We start from the raw sequence: 22,736 nt of genomic DNA on the forward strand, positions 1-22,736 counted from the left end.
ATTGATGCATAGTGCACTGTTTTCTGGACTGAAGCTGTGGTTTTCCCTGTCTCCAGTTTGGTGAAAGGTAATGAAATTGAACTTGAGCGTGGCTCGTAAACTATATTAATTAATTTTGGAGTTGCTGACGATGATAGCAGTCTGAATTCCTGAGTCTGTAACATGGGACTGATGGGAATAATTCATTGCAATGTTGCAGCCTGATTTGGCATTTCAGATCCATAACGCGAGACGCAGCGGCTATAAAAGCCTCCTTGAGGCATGAGGAAAAGATGTATCATAAGAGGAAAAGGTTGACATTAAGAGGAAGAAAATGTTTCCAAAAGGCTTGCGAAACTAGGAAGCTGCATCTGCCTTACAGTTAAGAATATTTGGGGCTATTACGGGAGCCCCGCTGCGGTGCTTAGGGACCACTGCAGCCCCGAGGAGAGACCGAGCCGAGAGGAGCACGGGTGAGAGAGGAGCACGTCCGCCCTGTCCTCTTTGCCTTCGCTGACATTGGCATGTGCGAACTTCCAGTGTAGCCTGAAACGGCTTCCCACTCGAATCACACACAATATTGCTTTGCTCTCGTAACATTTGCATTTAAAAAAAAAAAAAAGAAAAATTAAAATATGTGGTAACAGCTTTCCTGGCAGTGTGAATAGCATGAACCTACTGCCAGTTTTAAGGCCTTTGTCATAACCTTGGTCACAGCAGACTAGTCAAAATATGATGTCTTTTTGAGAAGCCAAAATAATCTTTTTTTTTTTTTTTTTCTCCAAGGGGAAAAAAATACTTCTGGAATGTAGAATTTGCTATTCTACCAACAACTGGCAGTGTTTTGGTTGGTTGTTGTTTGGTTTTGTTTTTTTTTCTTTTTCCTAAGTGCTTTCCCTCGCAAATGAGCTGATGTAAATAAAGTCCTTTCATTATCTAAAATAACGTAAAGTAATTCCATTTGGCTAATGTGTTGATTCTTGTTGATTTTGAAAAGAAAACTATTTTGCCCTTGGCTGAAGTGAAAAGTGCGCGTGCGCAGCCCCACCAGTAAAAGGGAGCCCTTTACATCCTACTGCCGGCACTTTCCTGAGGTGGGGACATGAGGGATCTTTAAAAGCGAGAAAGCTGCATCAAGAGGTTTGGCAAGGTTCGTTAAAGGCTAATTAGAAAATTCATATTAACACTAGGCAGCCAGACCCTTTTATCTCCCAAGCAAAAACAATAAAAGTTTCATCACGTACAAGTAAATACATGTTTAAAATGTATTATGGAAATAAATAATCTTCATGTTTAATTAATCTCCTTAGATAATAATTGATGTCCATTAGGGGTTCTGACCAGGCATTAGGTAGGAGCAGCTTCGCCATAGCACGGTGTAGCATTGGATGTGCCATTCTGGATTGTCCATAGTGGGACTTGTAGTGAGTGAACTGAAATAAAAATTCTTTTTCAGAAGAGTTATGAAAGATCTTTTTTAAAGAGTTCGTCTGCTTTCTGAGCGGTGGAGTCTTGGCACATGCTCAAAAACCCATGACTCAGCACCTTTACATTGAGGGGGTTTTAATGTTTCTTTTAACTACTTCTGTAAGTTTTATTCATTTTAGGATCACGTTATTTTCAGTTCTCAGCCATGGGGAATAACCTCCCTCCCCCTGCTCCCAAGAATTTTCTGCTTGGTCATTCGATTACAAAATATGAGTTCTGTGAGACTCAGAGCGATGTGGACATTTACAACCTGAGTAAATCCAGGCGTAAAATTAAGTTGTTCAGCAGCTCCTCCGCCGTGCGGCTCTTCAGGCTGCCCTGACGTCCCTTTTTGCGCCCGTCACCTGCCAAGCGTGTGCTGGGCCATGGCGGACGTCTGGCGGAGCCCGTCCTTCTCCCCAGCCGCTGCCCTTTCCTCCGCGGGACGGCTTATCTGTGCGACACTGGGCAGCGTTCTGAAATTGTGCGAAAGCTTTAAATAAACAGTGTATTTTGGCCTGAATGGAGGCGGGGGGGAGTGGGGTGATGGCTTTTTGAAGTGCGGGATTGTGGCCGCTCACACGCTACATCTGAGTAGCCCATGCTGCAGAGCGGGTACCGTGTGCCTGCAAAATTAGTTATTAGAAAATGATTGGGAAAGGTAAATGAGTTCTCTGAGGCTTTTTTCTTTGTTGTTGTTGCATTTATCACAATTACGTGTGATTCGTGTAACAGGATTTCAGGAAATCTTAACTATAGAAAGCGGAGTTCTATATGTGCAATTCATAATGGCACGCTTCAGTGAAAGAGATGAGCGTCGCACTCTCACTCGAAGTCTTGACCATAATGAGTTTAGGAGAGTTTTCAATTCCCAAATTAGAATCATAGAATGGTTTGGGTTGGAAGGGACCTTAAAGATCATCTTGTCCCCACTCCCCTGCCCTGGGTGATGTTTAGAACTCTGCTGGAAGACGCAGCTGCTCAGTTCTTAGTCCTGTTGCACAGGTCATTGGGGACTGCAGCGTTTTGGCTGCCCCACAACAAATGTATTTCCATGAACTTTAAATATTATTCATCGGTACTGACCTTGCAGTAACAGTATTTCCCAGAGGAAACTCAACTTTTAAGGCTTCATAATTTTCAATGCAAATCACTTTGGAACCCTGCGTTAAAGGGGAAAACCCTCATAAGAGGTTCATTTCACAACTGTAATTATAAAAATAATGTTCTAATCTGAAAAAAAAAAAAAAGGCTAATAGATGGGAAAATCCAGAGAGAACCCCTTAACATCTAAACCCAAGCCAGCCCAGTGACTCAGATATTATTAGTTGTTATTGCTTGGTGTTCTTAAAGAACTTTCTCTGAGAGTATCTTGAAAGACTAATAACTCAATGAAATAAGCTGCACTTTTCCTGTCTTAGGTAGGCTAGGTCTTAAAGCTAACAGTGCAAAGTGTAGCCTTGTAGTCTTTAAACATTAAATAAGCATTTTGCAGAGGCAGTGGCTGTAGCAGAGGCCCCGGCGTGTGTTTCTTCACTCCTCTGTGAGCACTTGACCCATTATTGTGGCGAGTCCCACCTGAAGGGACAGAAATAAGCACACCCATTTTATTTTAATAGAAATGGCTCTAACTTCTAGATGGTGACAAAATTAGACTTGTGACTATGAACTCCTGGGGTAAGTACACTTGATCATTCCTAAACAGTTGTCTTAAATTCGGCCCAAATGTTTCCTGCTGATAGAAAAACCACTTCCTTCACTTTGCATATATTCAGAGCCGGTACCTTATATGATATCTGCAGCTTGGCCAGTGGGTGTCATTCTGGGAAGAAAAGAGCAAGCTAAGGTGGAATTCGCTCTCCGCAGTGATAACAGTTTGGAGGTTCGGCTCTCCTTTGGCTGCCTGTACTGCTGTCACCCGGGATTAAAAGCTGTAGATATCCCAGGGCTGCAGCGAGGGCTTTCAGCAGCTTGGATGAGGACTGCAAAGATGCATCAGAGCAGTGTGGGCAATGGCTTCTGGGAAGATCATGAAAAAATAAAGTATGGCTAATGGACCTCAGTCCCTCTAGCTTCGTTTTTGGCAGTCGTTCGTGGTAACACAAAGTAAGTACGAAGCCTGGCGCCAAGACAAAACGCTAGTGATTTATGCTTGCTTTAAGAGATCGTAAAGCCAAGAGGGATCTTTAAGGGCTTCCCTGAATTAACTCCTGTTTGAACTAAAGCTGGGAGCTTCAGCCAGACCTTGCAGGACTGTAGCTGCCCCATAGCTGTGGCGGCGGGAAGCTGAGCTCAGGGACCGTCGCCGTTGCCGCAGAGCTTGGGTTCAGCGGGGCAGGGGCCGAGGCGGCGGTGGGTTTGTGGGCTGGTTTGCAAGCCCAGAGCGGAGCAGGGGGAGAGCTTTGCTGGATGGGGCGGGAGGAGCTCTCTCCTGGGCTGCCCTGCATCTGCTGGCCTACGGGCTTGGCCGCCAGCTGGAGGGGTGACATCCTGGTGTGTGGGGACGAGCCCTGCTGAGTATCTGGACCCTCCCAAGACCAGCATGGGTCACGTTTGTGATGCTGAGCAAAACTGACGTGGCAAAAATCGCCCAGGCAAGTAGCATGTGGAGAGTTTTCCCACTTTGGCAAGCGGGTCAGTGGGAGCCGGAGAGAAACAGAGCCTGGAGGAGTGGGCGTTTGCACCTGGCGATGAGCTGAGATGGGCCTGACATCTCCTGTTTCGGGCCTTTTCGGACCCTTTTGCTCCTGCCAGTCAGGCGTGTGGGGTGCTGGACTGCATTTCCTGCCCCCGCTGCTCGGGTGCCGTTGAGGAGTGAGTTTTTGGATCTGCCCTGTGCTCATCCTTGTTGATGGCATCCTACAGATCAGTCCCATCTCCAGGGGGAATGAAGTCTCGTGGTGGTTTTGTTTGTTTGGATTTTTTTTTTTTTTGGTCTTTTTAACTTTAACCTGGTATTTGTATTTGATACCAAAACATTTGAAATAATCCCCTTCAGAATTAAAATGACATCTCATCATTTCTATATTAAGATTTAAAACCATCGCAATATCTTAAATTTACATAAAACCAATATTTAAGCATTAAACATTTGCCATTAACATGTAAAGAAGGCTACAACCCAGGGAATTCTCTGTCTAAACACAGGAAATTATGCTTAATTGCAAACCATTGTAGTTCAGTAGAGCGGCTATCCTCAATCCTTTCTTAGGCAAAGGTGTAGGTGAGGTGAGGTCTTTTCTAGCCCTTTCATTGTATTATAATCAGCAACAGTTGGCTCAAGTCACTAATTATGGAGATAATTTTCTTCATATGATGACTCTCATTTAAGTGCTAATCATGTTTGATGTTTTCTTTTGTAGACAGTGCACCTATTAAAATACTTCCCCCCCCTGCCCCCCACCTTGTTAATTGAATTCCAGCTTCTATCCAAAAGCAGTTTGACTCAAATTGCAGGTAAAGTTAATCATTCAGTAAGTAAGAAATGCAAGAACTAGGAAAAAGTATAGTTGCAAACCACGATGTGCTATCAGCATGAAAAAACTTGAAGTTACTGTAAAGATACGATCGGTGGTAACTGTTAGCAGGCTATCAGAATCCGTCTTTTCCTTTGGGGGAAGGTTAACAGGTAACTGGGATTTTACAATAGGGTTAACATCAGTTACTGAAATGGAAATGTTTTGGCTGCAGCTGGTGGCTCCCAGTTCAATCTTCTCTTTAGCTCACAATTCTGCTTTGCGTAGCATTGCCTCTGATGCGTCCTGCTCGTTCAGCGCCCAGGTTTAGCGTGTGTCACTGTCAGGCGGGGGAAAGGGGGAGGTTGGGGCCTCTCTGGCCCTTCCTGAGGGTTGGGCTGAGTCCAGGGGAAGGGAGAAACCAACACCAGCAGTGTCCCCATGCCACAGGCTTTGTCACTGGTGGACTTGGCTCCGTCTTTTCAAGGGACAATATTTTGCTCCGTTACAGAAAAGGATCTAGACTGAAGACACTCGGGCCACCTCTCTATTGGCCACAGGGTACTTGTGTGTCCGGGGCAGAGAGCGACTCCTGACCTGATAAGACGTGGGCAGTCCCCTTGCACTTCACTGGTGCAGAAGGGATGTCTTCTGCTCCAAGGCATCTCAGGGAAGGAATGTCCTCTGCTGTTGTTTAAGAGATCCGCTCCCTTTCTTATGCAAAGCATATAGTAACAGTAGCAGAAAGCATCATTAACCTTCCTTCCATTCGGGGAGGAACTGGTTGACTGCACCGAAATTATTACGGGTGATATATTGGGTAACAAACAGGAATGCTAATTGGAGACAATGTCAGAGGAGAAGTGTCTGAGGGACAGAGCGAAAGGCGATGGCGTGCATGTGTCTCGTTCTCTGGACAAAGGACGGCAGTAAAAGGGAAAACGACCGAGGGCAAAGCCGAAGTCATGTAGAATTGCTGGGGGTTTCATGTGCTCACTCTGCCCTGCCTTGGTGGTGGAGAACTTGCTACTTTGCACCCGGTTTAATTTCAGCCCAGGGCCAACTTCCACGGCATGAAAATTTGAACATTATCGCTTGCTTTTTCTGGCCGAGGAAAGAGCTTGATTGTTCACTCTTTGCTCTGCTCTATTCTGTTCTCTTTCCTAAGAGTGTTCTATAAAATCTACTTACCCAAATTGCCTATGCTGACTTCTTAATGAGGAAAGAGTGATGTCGTCATACGTTGGGACTTCAGATGTCGCCAGTGCAATCGGTATAACAGGCTAGACGGGTGGCAGGTTGAAAATGCTCTCTTGGTCTGTGCTATTCTGTGCTGCTCTGTGTCCACTGCAGAAAACGCAGTTCTGTGTGAAAATTGTGCTGTTTCTTGTCAAAAGATCACAATGAAAGTTAATCTTCTGCCCTCTTGTGAATGTGCGTGTGGGAATTGTTCTGTTGTGGGGTGTTGGGTTGGGTTTTTGTAGTGGGTTTTTTCCGAGGTCACGAAGCGTGCTGTTGGTTATGAATCAGAGGTTTTAAATCAGGCCTCCAGAGATACGCAGGTATCTTCTCACTGTCTTCTTACATGCCATGAAGCCATCCAAAGGAAAACCGAAAACCATTTTATGTAAAATAATAATTTTCCTTTGCTTTACTCGGTAACATCCAGTATTACTGAACCCGGGTTTAAATATTCTTTCCTTCTGTTTTTTTTGGGTTCTGTTTGCTGGTTCCCAGTTCAATCCCATGGAAGCAGTTGTGGCGTAAGGGGGAGGCAAAGCCCATCACCCCGCCTCTGGCTCTCTCCCTCAAACCAGCGTGCAGAGCCACGCAGAGAAAAAGATGTCCAGTGCGGTGTCTATATTGTGGTCAAAATGCAACTGCAGTCTCCACAGTCATACTTTCAAAGATTAGAACAAATAGAAGTAAGATTTTTAATTGTTTGTGGACTAAGAGAGAAAAAGGCTTGCAGTTGAATCTGAGATTTATAACCCTTGCAGTTCATTCTTCTCTAGTTACTTCTTCCCGAGATCTCTAACCACTGTTTTGTCCCCATTTCTGTCCAGCAGTTAATTACATTAGTTTCCTGACAAACTATTAATAAACTGCAGTCTACCTTAATAGCTAGTTTTCTAATTAAATATCTCTAATGGTTTGGTTCTCAGTCCTGGACTTTAGGCACCTAATTTGTTGCTATCCAGTGTCTTGCATCTTTTATGTATTTTTTTCCTTCTCAGCCTGCGTTAGGGTAGGGTTGGAAATGCCGGGTGTAAGGCTCTTCCTTCCCGCAGGGGAAGCAGGCGCATGTTTTTGCCGTATCCAGAGAGACACGGGAGTCGCCCAGGGCGCCTTGGGTTTGAGCGTGCCCTTCTGCAGGGTTGCCTTCTGCGGCGTGGGCAGGGTTGTGTTTTCCACCGCAGCCCATAGCTCGCGGCACCCGCCGGGGAAGCCCGGTTCCATACTCATGGACATTTCTGCCTCCTGCACGCGCTCCTGGCTTGAGGAGGATGCTCTGAAACGGGCATCCTTGGCGCCGGTTCCATGTGCCGGGGATGTGCTGAGGGGGCAGGCTGCCCTTTGGTCCTCCTGGGTTTACTTAGTGCCAGGGGAGTCCACGGGTAGGATTCAGATATCGTAACCCTCCTGCAAGGAATAAATGTTTGTCTTAAAGAGTGTCGTAACTGGCTCATTTTGAAAGAATAGCGTGAAGTCGTCATCGGTGGCTTTTCTTCCAAAAGCCTAAAATCTCTGTGAGGCTCCTTCATCAGACCCAGAAGAAACGCAGTGGGCTCAAAGTCAGAGGCTCAGAGTTTTGGCTGTGGAAAGGAAGGTCTGGAGAAACTGGGCTTAAAGTAGCAATAAAAATGGAAAAAAACCCGACTGAGTAGAACCCTCTTCTGCTACAGCAGTTTAATATTAAAGTTTACTTTTTTTTTGTAGCTTTTTGTCTTTTTTTTTTTTTTTTTTTAAAGATGACTCTGAGTAGTAGTGTAGCAGCTCAGCTACAGTGCTAAACTGAAAAATGTATTCATAATGGTACGGAATCTTAAATACCCTGATATTATCCTGCTACTGCACTGGCTTTAAGCATTTACACATTTCAGGGGAATGGCAACGTAATTCTTAATTAAAATCACTAAGCAAATGCAGATTATATTTAACTTAAATATTTATAGAATTTGTTCAAGCTTTCAAGATAGATTAGACATTGAACAGCAAAACTGCTAACATCTGAATGATAATTTTACTTCTGAGCCCAATTAAGAAACTAGGCAGGAACGGAGCTAATAAGTTGCTGTGTTTGAGGAAATACTTTCTAATGTTGTATATACAGAGGGCCTTTGAAAATGCGTGCTCTCAAATAAAAGGGATGTCTTAGAAAAATGTTGTTACTTCTGATCGCATTTTAAAATCTTGCATCATCTCTTTGCTTTCTGGGAGTTGCAGTTCATCCCGTTATTCTGAATACAGCTGCAAAAAATATATAGTGAACCAAAGAGAGATGAAAATATACCAACATGCCAATCCACCTGATTTTTATAATGCCTAACATGTCGAATCGAAGCACGTGATTATTCCAGTTGATTTTAATTAGTTGTGTATGTAAACATTTTCAGAGTATATATGTTTTTTCAGTATAAGCCTGCATAAACAACCTTTTTACAGTCTTAAGGGTGTTCCTGTCTATAAAGAAATTATTTCCATTGAAATCTATCACAGTATTCCCCCCAGCAATATTGATTTGGTAATCCAGTATACCGTTTGACACAGCATTTTCTCCAATACGGCTCAGCCACGATTAGCAGAGTGTCAAGGCTTTTTTGGGGACAAGTTCAAACTCTTGGCTTCTCGCTCCTCTTCTCTCAAAGCCAGTTTTGTTCCTGCTGCACCTCCTCACTTGGGGAGACACCTTCCCTATTGCATTTTCTGTTGCATACCTAAAGGTGATCGGATCCTATAGGCTGTAGGGTGGTTTAATGGAACTGTAGGTTTCATCTTGCAAAAATGTTAATGTTGCCCAAATAACCTAATACCTACGAAATCTTTCCGGATTGGGTTTGAACCTTCTGGAGATCTTTTTGGCAGCGTCTCACATTTTTCAGTGCTCCTGAGGCTGAAAGGCTCCTTGTGCCTTTCCTACAGAAGTGTTCACAGTCTTAACTCGCCTTACAGCCTTCTGTTGGTTTTTATGCTGTATTATCAAGTCTGTAAGAGCTGCAAGATATTTTCTGGCTTTCCCGTAATGCTACTAAATGTTATGTGAATTGTTTTAGATTGTATTTCCTGTCTATTCGTACACGGCTGTTTAGGCTGGAATGTAGCATGTGTTTAATTTTTTCTCGGCCTTGTTACATTTCATTCCTTGCTTCACTGCATCATCTGCGTTGTTAGTCCATAAATCTGATCTATTCAAATCACTGTGAATTCTCTGTTTCCCCTAGCTGTGTGTCACCAGCAAGACTAGTCACTTTGGAAACTGCGTTCCTGAAAGGTCATTTTGTCACAAATCCGAGAGGAGGCATTGTGCGGCGCTGAGGCTGGGGGCTTGTCGCTCCCCTTAGCTCAAAGGCAGCTGCTGCAGTCTGCTCTCCGGTCGTAGGCTGACCTCGGTAGCTATCGCACGCCGAAATGGTCTCCAAGGTGAGCGCCTTTGGCCTCAAACCAGTAGCACAGCAAAGTCTTTGCTGGGATTTGTGATCTCTACACAGTATAAATTACGCCATAGCTGTAGGGTGGCCTGGGTAAAGGAGAGTGACAGTTCAGAGTCACTTTTGTTGGAAAAAGGACTTTTCAAAGACAAACGTTTTGTAGTACTTAGAAAAAGACAGTGATCACAGAATCCCAGACTGGCAGGGGTTGGAAGGGACCTCTGGAGATGATCCAGTCCAACCCCCTGCCAGAGCAGGGTCACCCAGAGCAGGTGGCCCAGGAACACCTCCAGGCGGGTTTGGAATGTCTCCAGAGACGGAGACTCCACCACCTCTCTGGGCAGCCTGTGCCAGGGCTCTGCCACCCTCACAGGAAAGAAGTTCCTCCTCATGTTTACGTGGAACTTCCCATGCTCAAGTTTGTGCCCATTACCTCTTGTCCTGTCCCCGGGCACCACTGAGAAGAGCCTAGCCCCATCCTCCTGACACCCACCCTTTCAGTATTTATAAGCGTTGATAAGATCCCCCCTCAGTTGTCTCTTTTCCAGACTGAAGAGACCCAAATCCCTCAGCCTTTCTCCATGAGAGAGGTGTTCCAGTCCCCTCAGCATCTTGGTAGCCCTTTGCTGTCCCCTCTGCAGCAGTTCCCTGTCCTTCTGGAACCGGGGAGCCCAGCACTGGACACAGCACTCCAGATGTGGCCTCCCCAGGGCAGAGCAGAGGGGGAGGATGACCTCCCTCCACCTGCTGGCCACACTCTTCTTGATGCCCCCCAGGATGCCATTGGTCTTCTTGGCCACAAGGGCACATTGCTGCCCCATGGGCATCCTGTTGTCCCCCAGGACTCCCAGGTCTCTTTCCACAGAGCTGCTCTCCAGCAGGTCACCCCCAACCTGTCCTGGTGCAGGGGGTTATTCCTCCCCAGGGGCAGCACCCTACACTTGCCCTTCTTGAATTTCATAAGGTTTCTCTCCACCCAGCTCTCCAGCCTGTCCAGGTCTCTCTGTATGGTGTCACAGCCTTCTGGTGTGTCAGCCACCCCCCTGAGCTTTGTGTCATCAATGTGATGCAGAGCCAAGAACATGCAATGGCTGTTCCACCGCAGGATCCTCTTATGGAAGAAGACAGTTGTGCAAGTCTCCTGAGCCTCATGCTTGGCTCTCTCCCCTCTTCCAAGAGCACCTATGGGTTGGTACTTGGTGTGCTGACATGACCATAGGTCTGTGGTTTAACTGAGGTCAGTTACATCCAGCAGCTTTCCCCTGTTTTCCATGCTTATAGATGTCAGTGCCTCCACTACACTCTTGGTTCTGTGCTGGTCCTGCTTTGGGGCTGGTTTGCTGGCGCAGCCACTGTGCTGCAACCAGCACACACCAGCTAATGGCCTTCCTTGTACCGCTGCTGCTTCTCCTCCTCCTTCGCTCTCCTTTGGCGCTTCTGTGTTGTGTTAGATATCCATGGGAACCTCTTGGGCAGAGACTTCTTTTTTCTTGGATGCCTGTGAGCCTCTGGCAGAGCCAGCCTTGGCTGGTGCTGGTTCCATGCCCTGGGGTCTGTGTGAGCATGTAGGGTCTGTTGAGTTCTGTCGGTTTATTTTCTTAGGCTGCGCAGCGGTGATGTTTTGGAGCAAGAGCTGTTCTGTTCCTCAAACTATCGCGCTCTTCCCTCACCTGGGCTCCTGAGCTGGACTGAGTCCCCTTGCCAGCCACGCTGTGTTCCATGATACGTGTAGTGCCTCATGGCTGCAATTAATGCGTGCAGAAGGATACTGTTCACTGTCTTGGATACATGAGTTTGAGATTCATGAATGAGAAGAACAGTAAAGCTGGATGCTAGTGTTAGTTTTTCTTCAGTCCCTCCGCTCTGTTTTTCGTGTCTTTCTGACGTTTCAGACGGGTGGTGATGATGCCGTAGACATAACCAGGGAGAATAAGTGGAGACGGAATCACGCCAAGGTCCAGTTGGATAACTGAAGGGCGATTTCTAAAGCCATGTGATACTACTACAGCAAAATTCAACTCTGCTGTTTCATGGAGTTTTAAATTAATTGATGTATTTATTTAATTTTGTGAGCTTTAGTAGCTTTTTAATGACCCTTTGAATTTGTTTCTATTTGCGGGTGACTCAGATTACTTACTTTTCTAGCCCGGGGATGCTGCAACATCATGTGTCATGCTATAGTGGCTTTGATAGTCCACCGGTGACTGCAGAAGGTAGAAATTCTCCCCGTTGCACAGAAATATGCCATTATATTCCCTGCTGCCAATTTGTCAGATACGCTACTTTAATCACGAAAGTTAATGCTTAGGGATCTGATTGCTGAAAAACTTTGGTGATGGCTTAAAGCTTCGTGGCTGGAGCTGGTTTGTTGTGTTTGCAGAGGAGCAATTCAAACAAGCGCAAGCTCGCGTCAGTTGAACCCCAGAAGAAACTGAGATGTAAACCAGGCTAAATAAACAAGTAAAGTGGATTGGAGAGTGGCGTGAGCTCTTGCTGGGGTTTGTGTGACGAAAGCTGCTTGTATTTGAAGCTGTTAATTGTGGGCAATTTTTCCTTGGTGTTGTGAGATTTGAATTACCCAGAACTGCGTTTGATGATAAAATACTAAAACCACAACAAATTCTGAGTAAGCCGCAGCTGACCAAGTCATCCAATTAATAGGATTTTATCTAATGGACTAATTTAATGGGGATGTTCGAAATAGAAGCCACAGACAGATTTAAATTTTGAAGATGAACATTGTTGTTCATTTCTCCCTTTCTCTCCCTCTCTCTCTCTCTTCCCCCAAAGGTCTCCCTGGCGTTTTTGAGTTCCCTGCCTGGTGAGCCGTTCAGCTCGGTGCCATCCACAGGGGCAGAGTGCTTCGAAAGAGCCCACTGAAGGCATGCGAGCAAGAGCCTGGATCACAGGCGGAGCTTGGCACCATACACCGGCCTCAAACCCTCCTCGGAGCAGCTGCCAGAGGGACTGAACTTTTGCTGTTTCCTGCTGTGCTGCCCAGGACCTTTTCTGAGTCAGCAAAGGCTGATGGAAACCTGTGTCTAGGTGGCATTGCGTGAGAGTGAGACGCTTGCCCTGCTTTGGTCCCCGCCAGCGGCGCTGCGTCCCCACGCACCAGATGTGCGGGCGGCTGCAAAGAGCTTCCCTCCCTGAGCGCAGGTGCTCCCTCTCAAGGAAAAAGTAAGTGTCGGTCAGTAAATGCTGGGCAAAAGTATGATGGGATAAAAGCAACGCTGCTCCCTGGGGACAGGCGAGGGGGAAAGGGCAGTCCAGCAGCCTGGCAGTGTCTGGGTTGGCGGGATTGGAGATCTGGACTGGGATCTGGAGCCCTCAGCATAAGAAGGATGGGACGTGTTGGAGCGGGGCCAGAGGAGGCCACGGAGATGCTGGGAGGGCTGGAGCCCCTCTGCTGTGAGGACAGGCTGAGAGAGCTGGGGGGGTGCAGCCTGGAGAAGAGAAGGCTCCGAGGAGACCTTCCAGCCCCTTCCAGTCCCTGAAGGGGGCCTACAGGAAGGATGGGGAGGGACTCTGGATCAGGGAGTGCAATGACAGGACACGGGGTAATGGCCACAAACTGGAAGAGGGGAGATTTACATTAGATATCAGGAGGAAATTCTTTGCTGTGAGGGCGGTGAGCCCCTGGCCCAGGTTGCCCAGAGAAGCTGTGGCTGCCCCATCCCTGGAGGTGTTTAAGGCCAGGCTGGACGGGGCTTGGAGCAACCTGGTCTGGTGGGAGGTGTGCCTGCCCAGGGCAGGGGGGTGGAACTAGATGATCTTTAAGGTCCCTTCCAACCCAAACCATTCTGTGATTCTGTGATTCTATGATTGGGAAAGTGCCAACGCCAACCCACTGCCCTCAATTGGCCTGGCAAGGCAGCTCTCCCGGACGAGGCAAGGTGAGCCCAAGACTCTCTTTAGGAAAGCTTACTTGGTTTAAAATGATTTGTTAGCAAATACTGCTTCTGACTGCTTGTGACTTTTAACTAGCCCCAGTTCCTCTCTGTTTTATTTGAAATTGAAAGGTACTTTACCTAAAGCATTCTCATCAGCCAAACTGCTGCTGGGTTCGTACACAGAATAGTTTAGTGTTCATCTGTCTCATTTCTTTACTGTCCAAGGTGAATCTCAGGGGACTAAAGCTCTGAACCAAGTGGCTTCAGGCTATTCATCTGGAAAACAGAGCCACTTAGACCTTTGTAAAGAAAATAATTTAGTAATCAGTGCAAGAGACCTGTCTCTAAGCCAACTCATTTGGAAAAATTACCAGTGTAGTAATTACAGACTTCTTACCATAATAATACTGATGATGCCTTTCCATTATTGCCAGCATTTCTTCTTCCCTGCAACTCCAGGACTTGAGCTGGTTTTGCATCTTCTTCTGTTGTCCTGCCTTAGAAATACTTTGTAATTTGAGCCTGAGGCTGCCAAGCCGAACGCACGTTGAGCAGAGACATTATCCTGAGAGTTTCCCTGCAGACCGAGGCAGCTAAAACCATTGGGAAGTGCGGAGGACCTTCCCGGGCAGCAAGTGTTCCAGTGCTTCCCAGCACTGTACATCCTCCCTCTGGGGCAGGGACGGACCCAGGTCTCTGCTCTCTCGTCTGAAGGGGAAGAAGGGGCCAGATAAGAGTTTGTTGGCCTGCACCCCCACCCCCCACCCCCCGCCTGCCAGCCCACACTGGGTTGTGAGTGTCCCTGGGAACTCACCAGTGCCTATGGGATGGCACTGGTCTCCTACCCTGCCCTCCAGATGTGCTGATTCTAGGTAATCTCACCCAAACACAGACATTTCTCACTCTCCTGTAAAGTATCAGTGGCTCAGTGTTTCTGTGCATTCTGCTGATTAGATATGTATAGTGACTCTTAGAACTTCTATCTCATCTCAGGCTTCAGGCACCTATCTTAAAGCTTTTATTCTTATTGCAAAAAAAGAAAACGCTTATTTGTGTTCTTGAACATAGATTTAACAGTGCAGTTTCTGTACCTTCCAACTAGTAGGGTCCCCTGGTGCTTGATATTGCACAAATACAAACAATACTGCTTTCCATTTTGAAAAGTTTACTGGCAAACGTAGAATTCGGTGTGAAATACTGCATAAAAGCAAAGCGAAGGGTAGGCTGCTCTACAGCTGCAGCATTAATCCCAAGCTTTTTGCTGTGTGGGGTTTAGCTTTGCTTTTGTTTTGCTTATCAGTTGTTTATGCTATTTTGAAAGCACAAGTACGAGGGAGGGTACGGATGGCGTTCCTGCAGCTGGGCTGAGGAGTTCCTTGCTGCTGGCCAACAACAGTCCCATCTTGTTGAGGCCAAACTTCTGCAGGGGTTTGCTCACCTGACTTGGTTGCTGTGGGCTGCTCTGGGGAGAAAAGACATGGGGCAGAGCTTCCCTTGCAGCTCGGGGCAGGGAGACAAGCGACATGGGTTCTCCCGTTTCAAACTCCAGGAATCTCAAGGCACCGCTTTTTCCTGCAGTGCACAGCAAGGCAGGCCAGGCCCAGCACACACATCAAATCTAATGTTTTGCCACCTTGGTTTCACGTGATAAAGGTTACTGTCTATTTAAATGAAAAACATGGAAAAATGCAACAAGGAGCGGATGTGATGTGCCTTGAGGAGCTGTGCTGTTACTTGGAGGCATAGGAGCCTTTTCGGTACCTTTCACAGGCTGTATTACGTTGCTGGCAATTATTTTCAGCATTGTTTTTTGAGCAATATTAGTGAGGAGGGAGCAGAAAGAAAATGATTTTAAACTGATGAGCCCTAAAGGTTCATCTAGAAGATTTTCACTAGCTTCATAAAAGCTCCTGTAGACTTAATCTAAAAAATTCTAGCAAAGATGGTTTATCTCCTTTTCATAGTCTTGTCTTTAAGCCTCTTGATTTCTAATGTACTACCGTTGTACCTTAAAATCCAGAAAAGTGTTTTGCAGTTTGACAGACTAAAGAACTGGTAGGTACCAATCTTGGAGGATGCTTTGGGCACCACTGTAGCAGGAAGCAGGGAGACAGAGGTCTCCACACAAGGACGAGACCCCAGGGGGGGGTCTCATGGGTGACGGGAGACTTGTGAAGGCTCTGGCCGCTGCAGCACACCCTCGGCTGATGCAGGTAGAGGTGGGATTTTTTTTTGCCCCAGCACTCTGCGTGGTTTCTAGTGTTGCCAACAAGTCCTTGATTCTGTAGCGATTTGGGGAGCAGCAGATCCAAGTGGACAGAGTTTACTTTGAGAGAGACTTCTCAAGAACAGGTAGGGCAAGAATCAGTGACGAATGGGCTGGCATTGGCAGCGGAGGCAACCAGCGAGTGTTCCAAAAGGTAGACTCTTCTCTTGTTCTTTGAGAGATTCCTGCTATTTGGACAAGTCCATCAAAGAACAAACTTTAAAAAGATGTTTATTCCAGAAATGGCGTTAAAGAGGATGCGGAGGCTGTTATGTGAGTTCTGCTCAAGGAAAACATTTGGTTTTCCTCTCCTGGCAGGGATGGGAATAATTTGTTAGAATTTGTCTAAAAATTCATGAGAAAATAATTTCCTGGTGGAGAAACACACACGCAAAAAAAAACCTTAATAGCGCTGACCCATTATTGCTTGTAGATTTTGATAGGGAAGATTTGCAATTTTGGAGAGGGTTAAGAATTTCCGTGAAAAATACGTGGCTGCTGTCTAGCAGTAAAAACGCCGTGAAGAACCACACAGGTTGTTTCTGGGGGGGCATTTCTCCCCGTGACGGCTGCAGTAGAGTTGCTTCGTGCTTCTCTGAGGAGAGGGAAAAGCTCCCCTAACTCCACGCGGTTGTCTCCAGGATTTACCAACTGCCCTACTCATCGCCCAGGGAATGTAGGTTAGGATGTCCTGACATCAGCCTTCAGAGACCAAGGGGAAGGGAAGCCACCTCCAGCTGAATTTCATACAGGGCTATTTGTCTCTGAAAGTGCCAGCAGATTTAAATTGCTGCTGCTGTTGTCAACAAGTTCCTCCTGCATGTTCTGTAGCGATTAAGGTCCTTGGAGGTTTTGGATCACTTATGTTTCTCAGTGTAGCTACAGATTGTGAACATAAGGGTTGCATCAAGTATATTAAATTATGAATTGAAAGGCAGAGGTTCCTTTCCTTCTGTGTACTTTGGGTAGAAAAATTCCTGCTGACTCCACATTTCTTGCTGCTTGAAAAAGATAACCTGGTCAGGTAGCTAAATGTTAACTTGAAGCTTGCCAGCTTTTCCACTTGACATACAATTGCTCTTAGAAACAGCTGCTGCCTTGCTGCTACCAGTGCCAGAGAGCGTTTTGTTTGATGACTTAATCAACGTGTTATTCTACCAGGAACCATTTGTGGATTCAAATAGAGATGTAGGATGATAATTTTTGGAAAAGGAAAAAGTTAATTTCCTTGAATTCAAAACATGCTCATCATAAATGAGCACGTCCTATTTCTGATGTGCTCTGAAGCCGAGTCTAAGCGGGTTGTGCACCTAGTCTGAACTCTGCAGGGCAGCGACTTCGCTCTGTTATTTGCAGCAAATTTTCTTAGAACATGACGATTAAAAAAAAAAAGAGGACAGCTTTTTTTTTGAAATTGTTAAAATATCCACATCCCTTTGCAGTTTATTCTTTTTTTGCGCAATGATTTTCTGTAGAGACTGAACCACACAGCAGCAGTTTGAGGCTCACCTTTCAAAAACCTGAGAGTTACAACAAAGTGCCAAAGCCTTAGACAGACCTGGCTAATACGGACAAACCATGCTGCGTTCTGATCACTTCTGGTTAGTTCTATCCTAAAATAAAAGAAAAAATAAAATAAAGAAGTATAGATAGTATTGGACTTTCCTAAAGCGATTGCAGCTAAAGAAATATCTGTATGGAAATTGGTTGGGGAAACTTCTTGCAGCATCACCATTTTGGAAGTATATGGAGCAGGAACAAAAACCTGCAAACGGTGGGTCCGGTCCTCCTGCCTCAGTGGAGGGATGCTGAAAACTTTTAGCTGGTATGTGAGTCTTTCATTAAACCCAGGGGGAAACAATGGACGCTTGCGGTTTTCTTGTCCAGGCAACGTGACATATTAATGCAAGGAAAACCCAGCAAAACGTGCTATTTATTGCTTCTTTGTCTGCACAACCCATTTCTGATGCTTGTGAGATCGATCTGAGGTTCCTTCTCTGTTCCCGTCCTGTTCTCAGGCTACACATATCGTTGACCCTTCATTAGTTGCTTCATTATACGAGGTTTCCTGTGTTCTGCCAAGCAATGGTAGTAGGAAACCAGTGTTTCTACAGAACAGAAGCAAGCTGGAAATGCTAATCCCTTTTCTTTTTCCTCTGTATGACACCCCCAGGTTCTTTTTTATCACCAGGTATGTAGAACAAGCCATGTAATTGGAGGGGGGGGCAGAAGAAAGAAAGTTTGCATTCAAATCGTGGAACGTCTAGGTTTCTGGGCAGTGCTCTGCTTTGCCAAAGAGCTGATCCTAGGGACAATACGTCCATTACCACGTCCTTCTGACTTGTACCCGGCTCCGTAAATGATGCCTGAAACAGGCAGTCAGGCCTCATTACTCTCCCTTGATTTGTGTCTGTGCTCAGCAGTGCGGACGGGTGGTTTCTCTCTTGTCTTTTTAAGAGCTGATGCACTGTGGAATAGCTGTTGCTTGTCCTCTGTGAAAGCGGATGAGCGAAATAGTTACCAGTCCTGGTTTTTGGTACCAACAGTAGTGCCTGGAAGTGGGCTACTGAGTGACGGGCTCGTTCTGCACCTTCCTTTGTCCCAGCTCCCTACCGATAGCAAGGCCAAGTCAATCGGAGCATCGAGGGCGTTCAGATTACTGATGTGCTCAGCAGTTACAGAGCTTTTTATTTCTTTGAAAAAAGACAAGAGGATGAGTCTTTCTGCTCCACTACAATGACCCTTGCTTTTTATGCTGAGCAGAGGTTTGCTTGCTTCTTTTTTTCCCCGGAAATAAATTTCATTGAAACCCTTAACTGCTGCATTGAATTAAAAGCTTCTTCTATCTATAGGTATTTGGACAATATTGCAAGAAACCAGTATCTGGTGACTTCCCGAAGAGACATTTTCATCCAAATTTGGCTTCTGCTGATCTTGATTCTAGCTGGTATTAGACCCTTCAATAGATCCAGTATATTCATTTTTTTAGAGGGGCAATGTACAACGGTACAATTAATATTATTGACCTTTGGTTTGGGAGAGCGTGGGGTTTAGATTACATGTTACATTTTCTTTTGAAAGGCATTGCAATTTTTTCCTTTGGCAAAAATTCAGACGCAACCAAGTGAAGGTCAGCTTTTCATTTGATATGACCCTTTATTACCTGGGCTTGCTTCCAGTCTTGTTCTCTCCGTTTTTGTATTGCTGCAATTCCATTGTGCTTACAGTAAGTGGGACCAAACCCAGGACTACTGTGGTCCTGAAGACCTTGATAGCAAGCTTGCTTTCCACGTCTCAGAAGAGTTAACAGTTCTTCCTGCATCCTGACCTGTATGTACCATTTAAGTACTAATTTAGCTGCTAGACTGTCCCAGAGCTTCAGCATTAATTCATGAGATAAGCAGCGATCCTGTCTTTCACAAACTTTCGTTAAGAGTACAGAATTACAGAGCTTTCTCTTGCAAGGAAATTTCTTGATCTTATTAACAAGGAAAACAAGAAGCTTAAAGCTGGCACAAGAGCAGGTGTATTTTTTTTAATTTCCAGGGTCTGATCATGGCATGCTTCCTCAGTTTGCAAGCAAGGACATGAAATGCATCTCGTTCACAGCAGCAGCAGATTTGCCCCAGCCTCTGGCCGGGGAGGCCAGTTGTCCTTAGGCAGCCATGTTGCCTCTCTCCTTCCTTTTCTCCCTGGTGTCTTCCTGACCAGGAGTGCCTAGTTACCTCCCAGTTGGCCTCTTCTTCTGAACGAGGGCCAATGCTGGCCTGCTTTCTCTGCTGGATATGCTTGCATATTTTTGGAGCTCTTTTGAGACAAGCTATTAAAAGAAGGAAAGAAGGAAAGAAGGAAAGAAAGAGAAAGAAAGAAAAGAAAGAAAGAAAAGAAAAGAAAGAAATAAATTCTAATTTATCTGGCTTGTGGATAAGCAGGATTTAAAAATGCTGCAGTTTGCTTCATGACTCCCTGTAATGAGCAGGGGGGGAGACCTACCTATTTTCTTAAGCTTAGCAACTCTAGTGTATCCTGTATGAACAAGGATGTAACTGTTGCTCCTTACATCTACTTTCCTCTGCTTGTTTTAACACTTCCTAGATAAGTTAGTCAGTAATTTTAACTGCAGTATGTGATTATGACCTGCAGCCATCTAGCAGCAGTTGCATAAGGATGTGTTTTAAGCCAAAGTGAGGGTTTGTGCATGGTATCTTGAGGGATGTTTCTTTCACCTCACTTCTTAGCAGACCTTTCCGGAGGCTTTTCCTGGTTTATTCTTAGTTTCTCCTGACACCCACAAAGGACTGCAGAAAGATGGGTTATCTCCGTTGCGTAAGGACTGTCAACGAGCAGGACTCCTTCACTGCTTCAGGCCAATAACAGCAGGAAAACAGCTGACCCTCACCCGATCTTCTTCTTAGCGATGACGCTGACTCATGGGGCTCTGTAACCTTGTGGGAGATTCTTCCATAAAAGCAACGATGTGTTAAGAGTAGGGCTAGATAGCATCGGAGAAAATAGCTTCAGGTGCCGTGAGTTATTTGTGTCCATTTGGCAATCTCCTCTTATCCTCAATTAAACACCGCACGGCCCTGGTGTTCTAGGATATGCATTGCAACCCAAAACAGGTACGAAATAAACACTCCTATGTCGAAGGAGATGTGCAACCCACGCAACAAGACTGTTAGGTGCTTAGGCAGATGACCACCGCAACCTATTCTTAAATACACTGATTTTGTAACTGGTGATTTCTACAGGCTAAGAAAACCAGGGTCACATTCTCCCTCTTTCTGGGTTTGGGAGAATCTATTTGACGTGAAGCGTCATCACGGTTCGTGCCCTGCCATTTCCATATGGTAGGAGGAGACATTAGGAGATCCTACCTCCTGCCAAAGCAGCTGGTAGCTACATGAGGCATGACATTAGAAAGCAGCTTCTATTATCATGGGAAAATACTAAAGGCCTGATCTTCAGACCTTGTAAAATGTCCTTAGTTTGGCATTGTGAAAATATGAGGTTATACCTGTGGTGGCTCTCACACAGTTGTTTTGGCTCTGTACTGCCACTCAACAGGGAAGTGTTGAGGGGACCGAGCCAGCTCCTGCGTGTCTTCAGTGTGGCCTGGCGGAGTGGCTCACAGGGACAACCACAAACCAGACGTCTGGCTGAAATCCTGCAGCTGGAGTTGCAGCTCCTTATGCAACTATCACCCACCACCATTCAAGGCCGGTGGCATTTTGTGATGAAAATCCATGTTGTTGTTGTTGTGTTTCGGTAAGAAGTGAGAAGAGACTCCTGGGCTAGAGACAGACCACTCCCGGTAACATTTGCCATGAGAAGGACACCTGTGCTGCAAACGGAGAGTGCTCAATGCTTAAGTTTACATTTAATATCCTGTCCAGTGACCTTTTGTGAGAAGAGAGCTGAGAGTGCTAATACCCAGGGTAGCCTGTGAAAGGATACGTGCTTTTAATCAGCTTCCCAATACTAGGATAATAAAAGCAATAATCCTTTTAGTATTCTGCTTCTATTATCTCTGTCTCCATTTTCGAAGGTCACTAAAGCGGTAAGCAATGGGGAAGAGAAGCTTCCAAGGAGCTGAACTGTCAAGCAGTGAAAAAACATCACCCCTGGCAGTATGGATTGTTCTCCTGCTCCCGGCCCTCGCTGAGGGAGTCAGACCCTGCCGGGAACAGAGTGAGCGGTTTCCCAGGGCACTGCTCACAACACATTTCCAGTACAGCGTGAGCTTCATCCTGTGGTCTCCAAGCATCACTTCTTACATTCAGACAGAAAATCTGGACTTCTTCCTCTTACCAGGAGACGAAACTATTTGGCCTGGGGGAGGGAGGGAAGTTATTTTTATAGTCGAGGGCTCTGATTTGTCTTGGTTTCAGTGAGTTTCTTTAGTTTCTTTAAAACAACAACAAAAAACACCCCACCTTCCCCCCCCCAAACTGTCACCCGCTGCACGTACTGATTTCTGTTGGTGGGATTTTTAGCATAACAGGTTGGATAGAGGAGCAAAAAGATGTCATGTAAATGTCCAGAGCGCGCTTCTGTTCTTGGCTGCGGTCAACTCTACCCCTAGGTAGCAGGGATGCGTTTTCCCTTGACTTCGTTAGACTCTATACAAGAACCAAATCTGGCTGTTTGCATATTAAAGCAACATAATATTGAGTTGCCCGTCTCTTGTGCGCTCTTGGCATTAGAATGTCTCTACTGGCTCAGTCCGAAGGTCCCTCCAGCCTGCTGTCCTGTTTCCAACAGTGACCAGTAAGAACTGCCGGGGGGCCAAGGGCAAGCACAGTCCTCGCCCCTGTAATCTCCCAGGCTCCAGCAATTTCTGCTGAGGGACTTCCTAAGCCAGATCGGGTATTATCCTGTTTAATAGCCCCGAATGGATTTATTTTTTTTTTACTCTCATTATTTTGTTTAATTGCTTTTTGAACTCATCTAAAATGTAGTATCCATGACATTCTGTGGCAATGAATCCGATAGTTTTAACAGGGCATTTTTAAAAGAAGTATTGGAGGATTTCTGTAGGTGACTGGCGGATTTCTCTGGTTTACTGCCATGTCACTGGTACTGGCTACTCCTGGCTCATCATGGGAAAATAGAAAACCTTTGAGGTGAACGGTTATTTATTGAATTTCCTAGAGAGAGAAGTGTCTTCTTTGGGTAGTCAGTAGTATAATGCTGTTATGAACTTAATAGTTCACATACCGTATAACTTGTGGCTGTTTTAGCTATGGATGGTGCCACTTTGTGCCTATATAGATGTCTCTTGAATGCAGCTCCTGCCTCCGATTTAGTAGTTATTCTGTGCCATTGAGCAGGAAATTTTATTCTCCTGCATAGAAAATGCACTCCATTTTTCTTTATGCCTTGATTTGTTTTTTCTTTGGTGTTGCTTTAAGTAGAACAAGCAAGTTTTCTCCTGGAATACTAAATAATTATTTTACTTTAGACGTTTTCGTTAATTAAAAAATGTAGCCAAGCCCCAATTTGTATTATGAGCGCTGTTTTGATT

The 22,736-nt window shown here is 45.6% G+C and overlaps 1 protein-coding gene across 4 annotated transcripts in view; it reads left to right on the forward strand.

Annotated features, from left to right (window-relative positions):
* The window catches only part of HTR2C (5-hydroxytryptamine receptor 2C), a 269,572-nt gene that overhangs the window by 159,813 nt on the left and 87,023 nt on the right, over positions 1 to 22,736 (forward strand). For all 4 annotated transcript variants that reach the window (XM_063346041.1, XM_063346037.1, XM_063346039.1 and 1 more), the window contains exon 2: positions 12,341 to 12,730. The gene's annotated coding sequence lies outside the window, so the exon portion shown is untranslated. The remainder of the gene's footprint in view (positions 1 to 12,340; positions 12,731 to 22,736) is intronic.

Source organism: Chroicocephalus ridibundus, chromosome 9, assembly GCF_963924245.1.
Source record: "Chroicocephalus ridibundus chromosome 9, bChrRid1.1, whole genome shotgun sequence".
Classification (NCBI taxonomy): Eukaryota; Metazoa; Chordata; class Aves; order Charadriiformes; family Laridae; genus Chroicocephalus; species Chroicocephalus ridibundus.